Source organism: Rhinatrema bivittatum, chromosome 4 (assembly GCF_901001135.1).
Source record: "Rhinatrema bivittatum chromosome 4, aRhiBiv1.1, whole genome shotgun sequence".
NCBI classification, from domain to species: domain Eukaryota; kingdom Metazoa; phylum Chordata; class Amphibia; order Gymnophiona; family Rhinatrematidae; genus Rhinatrema; species Rhinatrema bivittatum.
In genome coordinates, this window is record NC_042618.1 from 101,602,278 (window position 1) to 101,621,858 (window position 19,581).

General features: G+C 40.5%; 1 protein-coding gene across 4 annotated transcripts in view; it reads left to right on the forward strand.

Moving 5' to 3' along the window:
• The window catches only part of BAHD1 (bromo adjacent homology domain containing 1), a 219,409-nt gene that overhangs the window by 178,775 nt on the left and 21,053 nt on the right, over positions 1–19,581 (forward strand). The window lies entirely within an intron of this gene.

Sequence of the window (19,581 nt, forward strand, 5' to 3'; positions counted from 1 at the left end):
GGGCTCTTAAAATCCGCCCCAGAAAGTGCAGTCCAGTCTTAACCAAGGTACAGAGACTCACAGCAGAGTAAAACTGATGCTTCATTTATAGTGTCACTTTCTCAGGGGATGATCACACTAACAGTCTGGTGACAGTTTGATGTCCCCAAATTATGATGGCAGCCTGCAGAGTAAATATGAGAAGTGCTAGTGTGTCTGGAAGATGCCAGTTTGCCATTTACATGTGGAGAGGCTTTATATGTGCCTGAGAAGTATCAGTTTCAAATTTTACATGATAGAATGCTGTATTGTTGGTAGGGGCTGATTTCCTTAAGGTCTGATAACCAAGAAGTCCTTAATTTAAATGAAACATAAACTAGTTCTTTTTCTAGCAGGAAAATGTTGATAATTGTCCTTCAGCAAAGTAAAAATTGTGAATGAATGCATCTAATCAGATACATAAGTCCAATGGAATTATTGGCTTTTGTTTTCTGTGTTGATTATGAATAATAGAAATGTAGAAACCTGAATTGTTCTATAAATTTATTTGATACTGTATTTAGAAATGGCCTTGCTAATACCGCAATGAGGTTTAATTAGTGAAGGCACTTTCCAGGAGGATGTATGGATTGGAACAATTATTTTTTCTGGTGGCTTACTTACCTTTATCATTGGTTTTTTGTCATGCTTTTCCAACATAAGAGTTCAATGCATGTTATATCAGGATTATAAGAGAGAGAGGTCCATCCTGTAGTGATTTACAGTAGACAATCAATAGCTAAATATAGCAAAATATAGTAGGAGTCAAAATGAGCAAGTAGAAAGCAATACTAATTATAGGTAATAGAAAATTCTAGAAACACAAGGTATAGCAGATTTTCTTAGGGGGCTAAGACTTTACAGTAAGGTAGAGTGGAGAAGGCCTGGATCCGGTGGGTGAGCACCTTATGTAGTTCCTGTCCATTGGATAGAGCATCGGGGACCTAGTCAGGAGTTTGGAGGTCAGGCTGGAACTATAAGCCGCTACGAATAGCCAGGTTATCAGTTTCTTCCTAAACGTGAGGATGTCTGGGGCAAGCCTGATCTCAAGTACCGTAGTAGCACGTTTCAGAGGGTGGTGCCTGAGCCTGTGAAGGTTCTTTTCCTGGTGGTTGAGGACCTCATTTCTTTGGGGGATGGCCCCACCAAGCGAGCCTGAGGTAGTGAACACAGTGGGTTCGTGTGAGTGTGGGAGGTGAGCCGGTTCAGCTAGGGTGCTGCTGGGCCATTGAGAGCTTTGAAAGCAAGGACCAGAGTTTTGAATATGGCCCTCCAGTGTTTTGGGAGCCAGTGTGTAGGGTTTTGAGAAGTGAGGTGATGTGGTCAAATTTTCTGGCGTTTTATTATGGTTTGGGCAGCTGCATTTTGTATGAGCTGCAGGTGTGGCAGTCTAGTTTTTTGGGCAGCTCAATGTATAAGAAGTTACACCGGCCTGGATCTCCATTGCAAAGGCTGGTCCATCAAAGTTTAAGGGTGGCGTAATTGGAAGAATGCGGATGCTTGGGCTTCAGTGCTGAGTCTAGAGTCCAGGATGACACCCAGGCTCATTAGTAACTATACTTTTTTTTTTTTTTTTTTTTTAAATTTTGAAAACTAAAATATGGCATACATAGAATAAAAATAGTGTGTGATTGGGGCATGTGTTAGAAGTCGTATCATAGAGAAACAAGGTGAATATCAGTATTCCCAGATTTTTTCAGTGATGTCAGAATGTGAGATGGGAATGAATTGGATTAAGTGCTGCTTCTTATGATGGATTAAATACGTTTTCAGAAGCGATGGCTTTCCATTGCTGCAGCAAGGTAGTCCTTTGTACAGGTCTCCTTAAGGTCTTTCCAAATGAACCATTACCTTCCTAAGTGTTCAAGTCATTAGAAGATGATAGTTTTGATCTGCCAGTCTGGGAGTGCAGGAAATTCAGATATTGTCTTGTTGATCAGATTGTGTCAGCCCATTCCGGAAGGTCCTCTGGCCTTCCAGGTGTATTTCATTGTTACTCTTTCATTTCATACCCTCAGTCATGCCTTGCCAGTGGTCTTGTTCAAAGTCACAACACTGGGCATGAACAGGCAATTTTCAATAGCTCACTTGGGTGCAAAGTCGTACCTGTGGACCTTGTAGACAATTTTAAAAGAGAAAATACCTACAAATGTGCATACATGGGCACAAAGGTTCCTGGATACTTTGCACCTTGTTTTTCTGTGGGCAGATAAAAGGGGGAGGAAAGTGCACCTATGGAGTTTAAAATTGAGTTCTGTATGTGTACTTGACTTGCTCTGATATAAACACGTCAGTGGGAATGCTCTCTTTTATTATGACTAAAAGTACTAGCTCTCTGGATCCCTTGCATATTTTTTTTAGCTGCTCTGAGCTAGGCAATCTGGATAAATATCTCCTTTTTATTTTTTTATTTATTTTATGCACATTTATAATTTGACGATCCAAGGCTTTCTCTTGGTGGATTACAATAATAATAAAACATAAAAATAACATCTTGAAAAAAAGATAAATGACAAAGCAACACAAAATATAATCAACTGATACCAAATCAGCTAAAGACCCAAACCATTCTATTCTCCTGCCAGTTACAATCAGACTACTTCCAGTGTAGTCCGTCACAAAAGTCTCTCTAAAAAAAAAAAAAAAAAAAAAATTCACCTTTTTCCAAAATAATAAATAAATCTTTTCTGCTCTGAGTTCCGGAGAAAAGCAAGCCACCATTTTAAGCCAGATATAGAGAAAGCCCTAGAGCGAGTTTCTGAAAAGTGGACTGATTTATGAGATGGCCAAGAGAGGGATTGCCCCCCTGATGAACGAGGACCACGTTGTGTGCACTGCTTTTAAGGTATTATGGGCTCCCATCATCATAAATAGCTCTAAACACTAAAGTATGTACTTTTAAAGCCAGTGTGAAAAGCAATGGGCAGCCAAGGTGTAGGCTTTTTAACCCAGGCATGATGTGATCATGATGAGGAGAGCCTGTAACAATGCAAGCAGCTACATTCTGGACAAGTTTAAGGACTTTCATTGAGGAATTAGGTAAACCTGATCAAGGTTTGAAGTGCAGTAATCTAGTCTTGTCAGGATCATTGCCTGCATCACAGACTTCCCTTCAGGACGTAGATCCCTTTTTGAAAATTGCCCTCCTTGTTTCTGCATTTGCTTAAGCCTGTGTGACCATATAATTGGTAACTAATGGATAACAGAAGCATAAATAGGCCACCCAGTCCAAAAAATCAACCAGAGAGGACTCTCATCAATCCAATGTCAAACTCCGTGCTATTAAATGAGATCACCAAGAAATAGTGCTGATGTCAGAATCGGGAAGTGAGTCTCCTTAACTCAAGATAGCATATGGTACATGATTTAAAAAAAAACCAAAACTATATTGCATATAGTATATTAAAAAAAAAAAAAAAAGCTTGTAAAGACAGCTGTACTCTTGGCATTTTTATATGCTATACAGTAATAAAAAAAAAAAAATACCAGCACCTATTCTTCATGATGATTTTTTTTTTCTGGTAAATGATTAAAAATAGTGGGCTTTACTCTAGGCAGATATTGATTGGTTGCCATGGCCGCCTTGATTTCATTTTCATTGGATACTTATTGACTGCCATGGATGGCTGAGTGCAGTTTTCACTTAGATAAGATGAGATGTGTTTTTCCATTGCAACAAACTAAGTATTCCTGTACACTTTGAGAGACTTGACATTATTATCACATTGAAGCCTTTGCGTTCATGAGCTCTTTTGACATTTATGTGCAACAGAAAACATAAAAATAACACCCGGCCTTTTTGAGGAGCGCTTTCTAAAATAATTTAAAATAGTGCATATGCCATCTGAGTATTAAGGGGACTTGTTCCCAGATTCTGATATCAGCAGCACTTCTTTATGACAATTTCACATGCATATCCATACTGAATATGCAAGAGGGAGATTTGCATACCTTGGGGCTCCAAAGTATGCAAATCTATCTCGTGCATATTCATTGTGGTAATCCTGAAACCTGACTGGTTAGATGCTGCTTTGATACCATTTAATAGCATGGAGTTTAGTATCTGATTGGTGAGTCCTTTCTTTGGTTGTACCATATAGTTAATGCCTTGGGTCTTTTACCTGCTTCGATCTTTCCTTTTGGCTTGCTTTCCTCCTTTTAATATCTGGCATTGTTCACTTTAAACATCTTCTTCCATGATAGAACAATCTAGTTTCTTGGCATGGCTCAACTATTCTCTCATTAGACATGCAAACTCTTTTATATAGATTAACACAAGACCATAGCAGTGGGACACAAAATACCTGGGTTGGCCCCGCACTTCACGGTGCCCAAGATCTGGAGGAGGATGTAGGTTTTAATTTTCGCTTTTGTCTTCTTTCCTTGTGCTTTGAAGGAAAGTGTTCTATCTAATGTCACACGGAAATAGACAAGGTTCGGCTGATTACTCAAGAAGATTCAGCCCTGGGTAATGATTGGTTTTGTATTGGGTTTCTTGAGGGTGTAGATGAAAGGCTGTCAGCTGTGTTTTAGTCTGTTCAGGTTGCTCATAGAAACATAGAAATGACGGCAGAAGAAGACCAAACGGCCCATCCAGTCTGCCCAGCAAGCTTCACACACTTTTTTCTCTCATACTTATCTGTTTCTCTTAGCTCTTGGTTCTATTTCCCTTCCACCCCCACCATTAATGTAGAAAGCAGTGATGGAGCTGCATCCAAGTGAAATATCTAGCTTGATAAGTTAGGGGTAGTAGAGCACATCAGTCTGTACTCGGCAGTAATGAAGTCCTGTTCTTATGGTATGTATGTATAATCATTCATATCTTTCTGGCCACACCCAAGATGGCGTACAAAATTACATAGGAACGGTAATATATCACACTTAACAAAAACATAAAATGACAGCACTGCATGCTAATATCATAATCACATCTCATTATATAAAAGGTCACAGGAGCCTAACATTTGGGGCCTCCAAATTTAGCTCCTTGTATTGTTGGACATGTGTGTTGAAAAGGATTGAGGTTAGCAAGCTGCTATGTGGGAGACCATTTAGTTGGCTGTAATGGCTCCATTTCTTGCACTAAAAGTCTCTTCTCCAGAAGGGTCTGGATGAGCTGCACTAGGTAATAATTGTACATCATATGTTCATTCCTCGTAAGCAGGCTTTGGTGTTGGACTGTCTGCCTTTAACTCTGTGAACAAATACATTTTATTCTGATATCGCGTCTCACCACCACCGATGTCGAAATGTGATAATGCATAAAATACAAGTACAAATCAACAAACAGATATTACAAATTATTCTTGGAACGTTGTCCTCCCTCTCTCATAGCCATCTTCTATATGCTGGGTGATATTAGGGCTTGCCTGATGTAAAGCTGACTTCTTCCAGTTGTAGATGTTCGCTAGGAGGTGAAAGACCATTTAAAAATGAGGTCTTCAGAAAGTTTTGTTTTGTTTTTTTTTAAATAAAAATGGCACAGGAGTGGTTTTGGCTTGACGTTCTGTGGGTCAGAGGTATTATTCCATTGCTTTAATAAAGCTGTTTTGTGGGCTTATTGGCCATAATTTAGGTGTTTTAAGAGTTGAAGAACAGCAGTTTACATCCTTGCCTCTGTCAGATTCCTATGAATCTTTCAAATTCTGTTGCACATCGGTTTCTCAACCGTTTCCAATGATTAATCCATGTATTCTGCACAGTCGTGACCCCAGCATGTATTCTCATGCACTGCACACCTGTTCTTGGGTTTCCTTTGAGTCTTGTCTTCAGATCAGTCAAGGCTGTCATTAAGTCCAGAAGGCACTGCTGCACCTCTGTGCTTTGTCTGGTCTAAAATGACCCCCTACCTTTCTCCAGAAAGGGAGCTCAGCATTTCCCTGCCTGCATTCCCCCCTTAGTTTCATGCATATCACTGCAGTTTCTCCTCTGCCTGATTTTTGTTTGAAAGTTTCCATTGATTTCAGACTTAAATTCTTTTTTTTTTTTTTTTTCCACTGGCGTAGGAGAGAGATTTCAAAGGCGGCCGTAAGCTGTCATCTATGATGCCCAAACTATAATCGTGGCCCTTGGCTTCCCGTGATGCCACGCCAATCACTGCATATTTTGTTGGTTTCCGTGATACTGCAGGAAACCAAGCCTGGAGCAGGGGATCACTGCGTTTTAGTTTTTTAACCTTACGCTGTCAGTTGTTCCCCCCCCCCCCCCCCCCCCACTCATACTCAACCAGCCGCTGCTTTTTTTTCTCTTTGCTCTCCCACTCCACCAAGCCAGGTGGCCATTTCCTTTTTTTTTTTCTTAACTACTTGCCCCATCTGGCCCCACCCTGTCCACCTAGATGGGCTGCAGCTGGATTTGAACCATCTGCAAGCTTGGCTGCCACTCTGTTTGCCCTCCATCTGCTCCATGGTGCTGACCTTTAACAGTTCTTGTTGGTTATCTGGTGGCGGGGAAGGGCAAGAAAGCAGCGACGGCAAAAGGATGGCAATATTGGGGCAGCAGGAGGAGGTGTCAGTGATGGGGAGGGGAAGATTCAGAAAGGAGAGGAGAAAGGGAAGAGCGAAGGAGTGGCATGAAGAGAAATGCAGGGTTGGAAGAGGAGAGTGAGCTTAGAAGGGAAGAATGGAGGCATGAAAAGGTAAAAAATTGGAAGGATGAAAGAAGAGGAGTAAGAAGAGAGGAAGGGAATTAGAAGCAATATGAAGTGTGAAACTTGGATTGAAAGGACAAAAAAGATTGACAGAACTGATTGGACATTGTTTTGATTTAAATGGAAATGTTTTGGGGTTTTTGTTGGTTTTTTTTTAATGATGAACTCCTAAGAAATGTGTCCTATAAGTTAACAGAAGTTTTACTTGATCGTGGTCGTCTACTTCTTATCAAAGAAGACATTCTTAACAGAAAACCTCCTAGTCCCTTGGGCACCGAGCAGAGTTTTCTGTGAAAAGCTCGGGCGGTTAGGAAGGTAACCCCCAGCCATGCAGAACGTGGCTCGTGCCTGCGTTATCGGCACACTTACAGGCCTTCTGGCTTGAAAAGTCCTATTTCTCAATACATTTTTCCTACAACCCTCACAAATTTTTAATCAAAATTGCGAGAATTGTAACCAGCAGATTGAATAGTTTTCTGTTTTCTTTCCCTTCTGGCATGCAGCATTCTGCTGTAAGCCTTGTAAGGTTTATTTTAAAAACGTATTACTTGCGCAGTCCTATGTTCTCAATGAGTTACATAAAAACACACACATAAATATCAGACAAAACCTTATTATAATCCCATGCTCTTCTGAATAACATTCTCCCTTTAAACATTTATGACTGCAAGATTGTTTGATGCCACCTCTACTTGCAGAATGCTTATTATGTCTGCTCCGGTAATCTAAAAACCTGCTTAAATAAATATTTTTAATTGCTTCGTGAGTGTGCTCCAAACATGGGTCCAGGCAGAGCGGGTCAGGTGAAGAGTTACACGGCACTGGTATAGCTGCGAATCTCTTCAAAGTGCCATCGCTCAGACAAGGGAATGTTCAGAAGATAGCGGCCAGCTGTGGCTCTTTAAAAAGCACTAACATTTAGGAATATTGTGACTTGGAGATTTCCGTATTTATATGAGCTCCTTAAATTAGATTCTGTATTGGACTCACAGCCAGCAAAGCGAAGGCAATGGTGGAGTAATGTGGTCAGTTTATTTCAGGCCTGATCAGACACGGTCAGCAGAATCCTGCACCATTGGGAGAGCCTGGGGAGCGAGTTTAGGGGAGAGGCATTTTTTGATGGGATATAAAAGGGTTCTCTACTCCCCAGATGTGTGTATTTTTGTTTTGTTTTTTTTTTTAAATATTACCTTTCTTAGTATCTTCAGGTTAAATTGTGATCTATTAGTTAAAATTTGTAACCTATCATTAAAATCCATCCATTGTACTTGAAGACTGGAGGGTGGCCAATGTAACCCCAATATTTAAAAAGGGCTCCAGGGGCGATCCAGGAAACTATAGACCAGTGAGCCTGACTTCAGTGCCGGGAAAAATAGTGGAAACTATTCTCAAGATCAAAATCGTAGTGCATATAGAAAGACATGGTTTAATGGAACACAGTCAGCATGGATTTATCCAAGGGAAGTCTTGCCTAACAAATCTGCTTCATTTTTTTGAAGGGGTTAATAAAATGTGGATAAAGGTGAACCGGTAGATGTAGTGTATTTGGATTTTCAGAAGGCGTTTGACAAAGCCCCTCGTGAGAGGCTTCTAAGAAAACTAAAAAGTCATGGGATAGGAGGCGATGTCCTTTCATGCTATTAAGTTCACTTAGAGAATAGCCACTGCCATTAGCAATGGTTACATGGAATAGACTTAGTTTTTGGGTACTTGCCAGGTTCTTATGGCCTGGATTGGCCACTGTTGGAAACAGGATGCTGGGCTTGATGGACCCTTGGTCTGACCCAGTATGGCATTTTCTTATGTTCTTATGGATTACAAACTGGTTAAAAGACAGGAAACAGAGAGTAGGATTAAATGGTCAATTTTCTTAATGGAAAAGGGTAAACAGTGGAGTGCCTCAGGGATCTGTACTTGGACCGGTGCTTTTCAATATATATATATATAAATGATCTGGAAAGGAATACGACAAGTGAGGTTATCAAATTTGCGGATGATACAAAATTATTCAGAGTAGTTAAATCACAAGCGGGTTGTGATACATTGCAGGAGGACCTTGCAAGACTGGAAGATTGGGCATCCAAATGGCAGATGAAATTTAATGTGGTCAAGTGCAAGGTGTTGCATATAGGGAAAAATAACCCTTGCTGTAGTTACACAATGTTAGGTTCCATATTAGGAGCTACCACCCAGGAAAAAGATCTAGACATCATAGTGGATAATACTTTAAAATCATCGGCTCAGTGTGCTGCAGCAGTCAAAAAAGCAAACATTATTAGGAAAGGAATGGTTAATAAAACGGAAAATGTCATAATGCCTCTATATCGCTCCATGGTGAGACCGCACCTTGAATACTGTGTACAGTTCTGGTCGCCGCATCTCAAAAAAGATATAGTTGCAATGGAGAAGGTACAGAGAAGGGCAACCAAAATAATAAAGGGGATGGAACAACTCCCCTATGAGGAAAAGCTGAAGAGGTTAGGGCTGTTCAGCTTGGAGAAGAGACAGCTAAGGGGGGATATGATAGAGGTCTTTAAGATCATGAGAGGTCTTGAACGAGTAGATGTGACTCGGTTATTTACACTTTCGAATAATAGAAGGACTAGGGGGCATTCCTTGAAGTTAGCAAGTAGCACATTTAAGATTACTCGGAGAAAATGTTTTTTCATTCAGTGCACAAAGAAGCTCTGGAATTTGTTGCCAGAGGATGTGGTTAGAGCAGTTAGTGTAGCTGGGTTCAAAAAAAGGTTTGGATAAGTTCTTGGCGGAGAAGTCCATTAACAGCTATTAATCAATTTTACTTAGGGAATAGCCACTGCTATTAATTGCATTAGTAGCATGGGTTCTTCTTAGTGTTTGGGTAATTGCCAGGTCCTTGTGGCCTGGTTTTTGGCCTCTGTTGTAAACAGGATGCTGGGCTTGATGGCCCCTTGGTCTGACCCAGCATGGCAATTTCTTATGTTCTTATGTGACAGAACATCATAATGTCTGCATTGTAATTATACAAACATTCCTTCAGTTTTTAGTATGAAAGCATTTTGGATTTTGTGACATTTTTCATCCTCCCTACTAGAACCTCTCTTCTGATCACGGACTTTCAACTGATTAAAAAAAAAAAAAGTCTTCCACCCCAGGGCAGGCTTACTAAAATAGACTAGTGGTGGCAGATAACTAAAACCCGTCACTGGAAAATGGAGGTGCGTGGTTCTTCACAGCCCCAGAATAAATGGATCATGAACCAGATAAATACATCCAGCAAAATAATAATTCTGTGGCGAGATCGGACTCCTTATCAATCCTATAACTTAACACACAATTTAAAACAAAGCTATAGATTATATTCCATTGGAGACGTCATATTGTTGGAGTTTAGCAGCTGTGTTGGCCTGTCTAAGGGTCTCAGTGGGCAGTTGTCCTGACTCAGAGCTTTTTGTAATTGTGGTAAAGATGATTTTAAACATTGACATGGAGTTCTGGGATCAGCTTGAGCAGTTTTTTGTGCTGTTAGCCCGTACAGATTGTTTAATAGTTTTGCTATATATAGTTGTAGGGTCTATCGAGTTACATTGCAGTATGTGGTGAGATTTTAGTAAAGTTGATGTCAAGTCTGGTAGTTTCTCTTCCCAAGTCCTTGGAACCCATTGGCCAGACTGGTTTTCAGGGTAATGCAAGCAGTGCATTTTGATATCTTGAAAATCAGATTGGCTAATGGGCCCTGAAGGCTGGGATTGAAAACCACGGTGCCAATCCATACATTAGAGGCTTCCAGGATTTGGGGCCAGTGATAGTAGTACAAGTTTGTTTGTTTTAACTGATCTAGAAAGAAAGATGCAGGTGCTGGAGATACAAAACAGAAACCTTCAAACAAAGATGCCTTCTAAAGGAGACTGCACGGATCATTCCACCAAAGTGGCTCTATTTAAAAAAAAATATTACTAGATCTAAAGATCTAACATCATCGTCTTCTCCAAGACACATTCCACTTAGTACAGAACTCAAAACCAGCTGTGAAAGCTGCTTCCAGGTGACTCTGTTTCCTGGTGAATCAAGATTTTGTGTATTTTACCTGCAGAAAACATAAAGGGAGTAAAATACAGTTAATTAGAAGAGAACAGCGAAAGTAATTGGGTAGAGATGATACCTGGTATTGGACCAGCATGTTTTTCTTTTTTGCACAGATCTCTTTATTAACTTTTTTGATGATGTTTAACAAATTACAACCATAATCAAATGGTTGTATTCAGTCACCAGTTGCAGGTAACATCCAAACAGCACAATGACAACTTTTGACGTTCCCCCTCCCTCCCTTATCCCCATGGCAGTCCACATGTTAGACCAACATGTGTTTTTTAAGGTGCAGGCTTTCAGTCCATTCCTCAAGCAATGTGCTACGTATAAAAGCTGAAATGTTTTATGTAGGCTGTAGTGATATTCATGTTCATAGTCTTAAAGGACGGGGAGTTTTTAAGTTGGTACTAGTCCATATAATTCAGAGCTCTTAGTAGTTTAGAGAAGATGCAGATTGTTTTTGCACTGCTTTAGGAATGGCACCGTCCTGTCTTCTGCTCTGGGACCCGAGTTAGACGTACTCTTCCTCTCATGTATTTGTGATTTTTGTTTCTTGAGACTGTTGCATTGCATGTTGATCGCTTTTCTAAATATCTTTTCTGGGGGGTTTTTCTCCACCTACAAGGCTCCTGCTCATTGAGATCTAAGTCTGTTCTTTTGCTTGAACCGCAGGCCTCATTCACGGTTGAATGTTATTGATCCACACCTATTTTTTTTTTTTTTGGTCTCCTCTTGGCTTTTTCCACTTCACCTGCACTTCAAATTCCTTCATGCTAATGTAACTTTTATCTCTTCTTTCCATGTGTTCAAATTACACCAGTCTTGTTTTTTTGTTTGGTTTTTTTTCATCTTGGCTGTGATCTCTGCCACCTTCAGCCTTTTCGTAACTTCTTTGTTCCTGACCTTTTCACTTCGTGTCACTGCAAGCATCTAACATGGTATTCTCATCCTGTCACACTCGCAACTTGTTCATTCTCTTTCTCTCTCTCGCTCTCCCCAATACTCTGCTCCATAGATTGGACCTTCTTATTTTTAGTTTTCATTTTATTTTGCCTGGTTTTTCAGTAAGGCATTTGACAATATGTAAGCTGTCTTTGCAGAGGCTATTGCCTTAGTTTGGTAAGGCTATAACTGCTGTATGATGATTATGTAGTGCATTTTAATTAGATTTTAGGTTTATTATTTGTATTCCTTATGTTTGTTACAATATAGTTTGGGGTTTTTTAAATATTTTTATAGTTTGAAGTTTATTAACGTCTTTAAAATTGTGCCACCACTTGAATAGCATGTTTTATCAAGCGGGATAGTAAGTTTTAATAATTGAAATTAAAATACACAGGAAGAACTGGCGGAAAAGTTATTTTTCCACTGTCTTTTTTGGTCTAATATTGACATTCCCAGGCAAAATAAAATAGAAATGGAAAATGAAGGTCTCTATCCATAGACCCGTACTGGGCATCTTGCCTTCTTATACAATTTTTCCTTTTATGTGCCCAAAAACAGGCCATTTAGTGATCACGCCTAGCCAGCAAGAGGAAAGAGCGATCACTACAGACATTTGAAATTATGTAACAGGGGCGCTGCTACTACAATCAGAAGTAGGGAAGACTCCTGACTCTGCCTGGTTTTAATCATTGGTCCCAAAAAGGATTTTTATAATCCTTTTAATAAAAATTGCAAAGTGCACAATTGTCATGAGAAGGCTCCATAGTTTTCTTCGAGCCATAGCTTCCTCCCCCGGTAAGCGGCAGTGAAGAGGACAGACCGTTTTCCAGCAGCAGCGCCTTCCCTGGAGGCTGCCTTGTCCCGAAGGGAGGGTCGGAGCCTTAGGAAGTGTGGCTGGTGGAGTTTGGATTTTGTTGCGAGAGGAGCTCTGCGCTGTGTTTGGTTGGGAGACTGCCCAATTCCAGTGCACCCCTTGCCTGGTAGGGGCTCTCCCTTCCTGATAGGAAAAACAACTTTTAGTAAGAAGTTTTTCCGGATTTTGGTTGTGCCTCAATGTAATCCTGTTCCTGCTGGTGAGGCAGCTCCCGTAACTGAAGGACAGGAAGGAGAAGACCGGGCTATTCCTTTCCATCCAGTGAAAGGATTGCGGTGACTCCTCCTCATCCAGTGGTGAAGTTTTGGATTTTTGAGAGAGCCATTGTAATGAGGAGGTTTGGTTTTTTTTTGTACCACCCCTCTTCACTATGTGGCTGGGTTGTAAAAACCCTACTGGTACCCAGAAAAGGACCTTTTCCTCTAAGAGGTCAAAATACAGAAGGCGTCCAGAAGAGAAGAGTTTCAAGATCAGTTGGAGCCCCCAACCGCTTCTCCACCCCGGGGAGCGCAGGACACAAGCTGGGAAACATCTGAGACTCTGTTGGATTGCAGGTACGAGACTTTTTTTTAAGGAGTCAGGGGACTTCCCTTCCCAGCTGGGACCCTTGCCCTGCAGACAAGAAAAGGGGAGTGAGCTGCTCCGAGAGATTAGTACTAAGGACACCTGCACAGAGTGAAGAGTTCCCCATGTATGGCCCAGACTGAACACAGATGTGAAGAAAGACAAGTAACACATCGACTGGACATGTATTTAATGTCTGCAAATCAAAGCTTCTTTTCAACACCCTCACCATATCCTGCCTGTTTCTACAGTTATAACATCACCAAAGGGGACAGTAGCACACCTGAAAGAGGATTCCCATTTACTGCCTGGTCCTAAAAGGGTAAGCATTTCCCCACAGAAAGAATGCACTCCTTGGGCCTTTTTAGAATTGGAGAAATGGCAAAAGGAGAGAGCCCCAAAAGCAATTTTTTTGTGTGCCCTTGGACTACCAGAAAAATACGAAAAAGGGTTACACCTTTCTTTTTTATGTATCCTGGGAATGCCACTTATTTCTCTTTGCTTTAAGAATGACCCCAGGGGTCAGTGCTCGGGCTGGTCTTTACAATATCTTTTAGTAGCATTGCAGAAGGACTTGGTGGGGAAATATGCTTGTTTGCAGATGGTACAAAAATCTGTAACAAAGAGACACTGGAAGGGAGGAAAAAAATGAAAAGCGACTTGAAAAAACTGGAAAGAATGGTCAAGAGTTTGGAAAATAAGCCTATGTGCAAAAAAGTGTAAAAATCATGCTTTTGGGGTATAATAATCCACAACTACGTTTTCTTGTAGAAGGACAAGAACTGGAAACTGTAAAACAGCGATCTGGGATATATCAATAAATGAGCCTCTCGGCACTGTCGCTCTGATGTCCTCCCAGAACTGTGTGTCTACCAGGAATGCAGGCCCAAATCTCAGTCTGCTTGCCCGGATGCCCTATCACCACCTTAAAACTTACCTTTCCTCCCAGCCCTAACACGGTCATCCTCCCAGTCCCCTCAGCTTAGGGTCTTCGACTCCCCTCGTTCTCTACAAACACTGGTATAAAACTTGACATTTTTTCTTTCTAACATCACAAATATCTGTCCCTTTCTGAACACTACCAAAACTCTTATCCATATTCTGCCTAAACTGAAACAATTCACAGTGAACTTGGAAAATGTCATAGGGGAGATTAGCCAATATAACGCTGATCTTTAAAAAAAAAAAAAAAAAAAAAAAAAAAAGAGCTCTAGGGGTGATCCGGGAACCTGACGAGTCTGACTTCAGTGCCAGGAAAAATCAGAAAAACTATTTTAAAGAATAAAATCACAGAACATGGAACAACATGGGGCACAGCCAGTATGAATTAACACTATTTGATTTTTATATTCCACTTTTCAGACACTTCAAAGCAGATTGCATTCATGTACTGTACCCACGGAAAATCTTGCCTCAACAATCTGCAACATATTTTTTGAAAGGGTTAATAAACGTGGATAAAGGTGAACCCGATGGATGTAATGTGTTTGGATTTTCAAAAGGTGTTTGACAAAGTCCCCCATGTGAGACTCTTAAGAAAATTAAAAAGTCACGGGATAGGAGGCAATGTCCTATTTTGGATTGCAAACTGGTTAAAAGAGAGGAAACAGAGAGAGTAGGAGTAAATGGTCTGTTTTCTCAATGGAGAAAGGTAAACAGTGGAGTGCCTCAGGGATCTGTACTGGGACCAGTGTTTTTAATGTATTTTTAAATGATCTGGAAAAAGGAACCATGAGTGAAGTGATCAGATTTACAGACAACACAAAATTATTTCGAGGAGTTAAATTACAAGCAGATTGTGAGTACTTGCAGGAGGACCTTACGAGACTGAGAGACTGAGCATCCAAATGGCAGATGACATTTAATGTGGGCAACTGCAAAGTGATACCAATGGGGAAAAATAACCCATGATGTTAGGTTCCATATTAGGAGTTACCACCCAGGAAAAGGATCTGAGCATCATCATAGACGATACTTGGACTGTGGCAGCAGTCAAAAAAGCAGAGTGTTAGGAATTATTAAGAAAAGAATGGCGAATAAAGTGGCAAATGTTATGTCTTTGTAGCACTCCATGGTGAGACCACACCTTGAGAACTATGTTCCGTTCTGGTTGCCACATCTCAAAAAAAGATATAGTGAACTGGTATAGGGTACAGAGAAAGAAGACTAAAATGAGAGCGGGCATGGAATGGCTCCCCTATGAGGTAAGCCTAAAGAGGTTAGGGCTGTTTAGCTTGGAGAAGAGATGGCTGAGGGGGGATATGATAGAAGTCTATAAAATCACGAGTGGAATAGAATAGGTTAAATGTGTGTGATTATAAGCATCAAATTACATGGGTCTGGGCTTTTTCATTTATTGGCCCCAGTTTGTGCTTCCAGCAGAGCTACAGACAGAGGAAGATCTAAAATGTTTTGGAAAGAAGCTAAAGGCTGTTTATTTTAATGAGGCATTCTGTTTATATCTTTTATTCTTATGAAATGTATTGCAGAATTTATTATTGTTTGTGTTTTAAATTAGTTTGTGGTTTACTTATGAAAGTATGATGTGTAATCCACTCTGTAAAACAAGTTGAAAGAAGTGGAATATAAAATGTTTTAAAATAAATGTAAACTGGTTGGTTATTCTTTCAAAAAATGCAGAGATTAGGGGGCACTCCATGAAGTTTATAAGTAGCACATTTAAAACAAATCTGAGGAAATTCTTTTTCACTAGGTGCACAGTTAAGCTTTAGTAGTAAAGGCAGTTAGGATAGCTGGGTTTAAAAAAAAGGTATGGACAAGTTCCTGGAGAAGTCAATAAAGTGTTAATAGGTAGACATGGGGAAAGCCACTTCTTATCCCTGGACATTAGCAGCATGGGGTCTGTCTATTGTTTGGGATCTGGCCAGGTACTTGTGACCTGCATTGGCCACTGTTGGAAACAGAATACTGTGATTGAGCAATATGGCAATTCTTATGTTCTTATGACTATTGCAATCTGTTCCTCTTGGTTTTCCCAGTGAAACCATCTCTCTCCTCTGCAATCTATTCAAAATTCTACTGAATGATTTATCTTCTACCAATTTTGCCACACCCTTATAACTTCTCAAGTCACAACATTGGCTCCGTCCAGTCCCACGTACAGTTCAAGCTTCTTTACTCACCTATAAGACCATTCATTCTGCAGCTTCTCATTACCTCTCCTCTCATTTTTCCCCACATCCCTCTTCATGAACTTTTCTCATCTAAGTCACACTCTGTTACCTTGACTCCATTTTCAACTCCAGATTCCTTGTTTTCCACCTTGCTGTGCTTTACACCTGGAATAAACTTCCCGAATTAGTGCTTCAGGCTGTCCCTTGGCCTTATTGACTTCCAGCTTAAAAACCAAGGTTGGGAATGGTTAATACCAACAAGGATAAAGCCAGAAGAACTGGGGTTAAGATTTAAAAGTGCCTTTTTTGTCTTGAATAGATTGCAAGATTCATGGAGAAGAGACTGTATTGTATGTTTTTTGTACAGCACTGCGTACAATTAGTAGCTCTAGAAATTAGTAGTAGTACTGATTATTGTCTCAGAGGATGTGAAGGTAGCCAGCCAATATAATGCTTGGCTGCATAAGTAGAAGTATCAGCAGTAGGAAAGAGGGTAATGTTCTGATTCAGGCCACTAGTGAGAAGTTAAATGTGTACTTACACAGAGAAGGGCAATCTCCTATGCTGGCCCATCTTTGTGCAACTCTCTGCCTACAGATTTGAGTCCCGAAGATGTATTCAGCTCAGGGCTTTCCAACCTGTCCTAAGGACCCCACAACCGGTTGGGCTTTCAGAATATCATTGATTGTTCAGGAGATAAATTTGCACCTACAGGGTCTCCAGTGCATACAGACTTATCTCCCGCATATTCATGTTGGATATCCTGCAAACTCAACTGGCTGTGGGATCCACAAGCCAGGTTTGGGAAGCCCTCATTTAGCTTTTAGGGAGTGTGTTAAAGCTTAGCTATTCACTGCTGCCTTCAAATTGATTGCAACCTTATGTTCACTAATGTAAACCCTAACAATTAGACTGACTTATTTTATGGGATAGGAGCAGTGTTGGTTGTTGGCTGGCATGAAATACCGTACATTATTGGAGACTATTTATGGCTGTATGTTGATAACCCTTTTACCAGGTTTGTGATACTGTTTTCAAGGTTTATATGCTTGTCCCACTTTTGGTGGTTATTTTGTTGGAATGTGTTTTATGTAATGTAGTCTTGCCTTGGGCCTTTGGGGAGAGGCAAATTGAAAATCTGAATAAATAGCCCGCCCTCCCATTGAGTGTAGTGTGCCGTGCTGCAGGCCACACCTTTGTAAGACCATTGAAAGGATGCAAGCAGTTCAGAGAAGCGCTACAAAATTTTATATAGGGGTCTGTACCACCTTACACAGAAATGTCTAAGATATGCCAAATGAGCTTGGGCTAGGGAAAAAGAGGGATATGATAGAAACATTCAAATATTTGAAAGGCTTCCATACCTCACAGCAATGTGAAATTTTCCTTAGAAAAGGAATTTAAAGGGCAAGGGTTAGGATAGGAAAGAAGATTCAGAAGATACATGAGAGAATATTTATTGAAGGAGTGGTAGATGCCTGGAATAATTGACCAGTAAAGGTGGAGGAAGCTGGTACAGTGTCAGAATTCAAGAATGCTTAGGATCGCTATAGTGGGCAGTGATAGGAAAAGGGCTAGGACAGTCACTCTTTATCAAAGTCGTTTTTTTCTGGTCTTGCTCTTAAGGCTCTCTACAATCCCGGGTGCATGAGTATTGTTCCTTTCCTCCCCCAACCCATGTCTCTCCACCAACTTTGTAATCATCCAAATAGCTACCAAAACTAGCAAGGCTGCTGCCCGAACATCCAGCCGCCTAGGTTCTCATGGCATTGGTGAATGATGCACAGTCACATCCAACCTGCCCAGCCTCAACCTAGTTTCTGAAGAGTTGTAACCCATTGGTTGCAGCTCTGCCACCCTGCGGCCTGTGGTGGTGTTAGGTCATGCTTTATCTGCCCCTTTTCTTTTCATCATCGCTCCCCTTGCCTCCTCACTTGAGCGAATGAAGGGTGTGTTTGCAGTACTGTATTATCCTTCAGCTGGCCAAGCTTCTATAGTTGGCACCTGGGATATATCCTTAGCAGTGTAGCCTAGAACAAATGAGCAGACTGGGTGGGCCACTAGGTCTTGTCTGACATCTGGTTGTGGTCCTTACTCTGATTTCTCGAAAAGGCATCTGCCTGCACTTATTGTTCCTCCTAGGCACATTTTTTATTTTATTTATTTTAGTAATTTATAGTCTGCAATCCCTCAACTCTACTTTTTTTTTTTTCAATGTTTTCACCTTCATTATTGAATTTTACCACTATGTACTATGGTTTTTTTCTCCTATTTTCCTGCTGATAGTCAGCCTTCCATGCATTGTACCCATCTTTCCAGGTCTTCCTGTACTTCATTCCTGCTCTTTATATTTGTTTTGAGCTTTGTATCTATGAAGATATTTTAGTGGCTATGGATTTCTGTCTTTTACTGTTTTGTTTTATTTCAGTGTTTTATCTTGTCTTTATTATTTTATTTATGTTTTATGTATGTATTTTGTATATCACTTAGGGCGTCGAGCATTAGCGATTAACACATTTTAAATAAAGAGAGCGCAATGTTGTTGGCAACTAGGTGCCCCATGGAGGTGACTCCTGCATATCCTTTAAGATATCTCGCCTTGCTCCCATTTTGACTGGGAAGTTTACCATTGTTCACAAGAACTTTTCACCAGATCTTGAGATGCTTGCTGGTGCATATTTTTCAGCAGCTGTATGTAAATCTCTGGTATATCCCTCTTTTCATGCATCTCCAAATCAGTTCTCTGAATACCCTGTCAGATGCCTTTTTAAGACTGACAAAAACCATGTGCTTGTCCTTTTCCTTACATAACTACCATTAGGGCTCTTAGCGCACACAATTAGGGAAACCACATTTGAGAAGCTACATGTAAAGTAGCCTGATTATATATATTCCTGCTTTTGGCTTGATATGCAAGGATACCAGTAGTTTTAATATCTGTACTGGTTTGCGTCTTTGTTTTCAGGCAAATAACCTATGTTCTGTGGTACTGCAGGATAAGCAGCCGCTAACAAAAATAGTTTCAGGTTGTGTCATCTGGAGGATAGACCCAATTTCTGGGAAGCTGTTTCTTAATCAGTCATCTTTACAAGAGATGAATCTGTCCAGTTTGTACTTATCTGACAGAACTGTGTGTTTTTTCTGTTAAATTTGTAAATATTTTCTCTCGTTTCTCTTGGGGGTTGTGTTTTTTTTTTTTTTTGTAGTGTAAGTGCTACATTTTTAAAATTACATCTACAGAGTACGTTTTATCTGTAGATCCATTATCCAGAAGCCCTCCTGTGCCCTTCACAGCTCAGATCAGCCGTTTGAACTGTGAGGTAACTGCA